Consider the following 1,406-nt stretch of genomic DNA (forward strand, 5'->3'; position numbering starts at 1 on the left):
CTGCGTAGAGGGTATCTTTGCACACCTCTGCAAACTCAGTGATCAACTCCGCCTCTATGCAAATTAACAAAGTACAACCTTTCACCATCGTGTATTTATAATGAAAAGTGGTCAAGACTTGTCAACAATTTCACATCCTGTATAGCAGACCCTATAAGCTATGGACGTGTAGTAAATAGGGATCGGTTATAGGTCTGTTTGGGGATTGGATCAAAGTATAACAAAAGGGAAAATCACAGAAGACTGCAATTAAATTAATCTTGTCTTAAACAGTTTTATCTGCAAGCATAGGTCTTGTATAGGAGGACATCAAATTAATGTTTAGCATGGAAATCCTGATCATCTTAATATTCCAAACGTTAGTATCCTGGACATGTGTTTCAAGAAGTAACATCTCATGTTATTAGGAAGAAATGCGTAGGAAAATCTAAATCTCAAAATAAAATAGATACAAGAAGTGCTTGCTCGAAACCAATACTATCTTAACTGGAAGCATACACCAAATAAAGATATCTGAATAACTTAAATGGCACCGAACTTGTTTTCGAGATATTCAGCCTTATTATTTTATATGTATTACACAAGACGTTTTCAATATTTCTCGAACTTTTTTTCTTAGAATTGTATAATAGAATACTTGTTTCCTGTATTATACTGCCTAATCAAGATTTATAAATATATACATTCATGCAACTCCCCCTCCCCCCCCCCCCCAAAAAAAAAAAAATGACGTCATTTGATATTATTTTACTGGAAAGTTTATAATCATAAGCCTTTTTTATTGCATCTTTTCTAATTCATGATACATGATGCCACTAAAGATTCTAATTGTCGTCGTCAACATAAGCTTTTACTTGTGTAATTACTTTTATACTACTTATTGTGAAATCGGATATTTTACAACATAACTCCATATAACACAATAACAGGAAAAAAAATCAAAACAAAACAAGAACAGTGTATGTTTGGTGAGTTTTTCTTTACCATTAAAATCACCTCAACCATACATTAATAATCCTGTCAAAATCAAGAACGATTACTTCTGCATCGCGTTAATTTTACATAGAATTTACAATATTTATCTCGGAAATGCATCAATCTAGTGATATGGTAAGATCGGTTCTGATCATTAGGTATGTAACTTGTTTTTGATTAGAAATAAAAGTGAATGTTGTGAGTATTTGACGTGTACATGTATATGTATCACCTCTGTATGATATTCTAGGGAAATTAAAACTGTGTTTTTTTTTAACTCCAATTTGTATACTTTTTTGAACAAAAGCATTTTATATTCATATATTATTATTTAATGAAGAATATATTTCCTATTTAACAATTCAATATCTAAATATAGAGAGTTTGATGATGACAAAACAACGGAAAAGTCACATCATTCCTTCCTGTTC

The sequence above is a fragment of the Perna viridis genome, chromosome 6, assembly GCF_037379345.1.
Source record: "Perna viridis isolate PV_CMFRI_1.1 ecotype Kerala chromosome 6, ASM3737934v1, whole genome shotgun sequence".
Classification (NCBI taxonomy): Eukaryota; Metazoa; Mollusca; class Bivalvia; order Mytilida; family Mytilidae; genus Perna; species Perna viridis.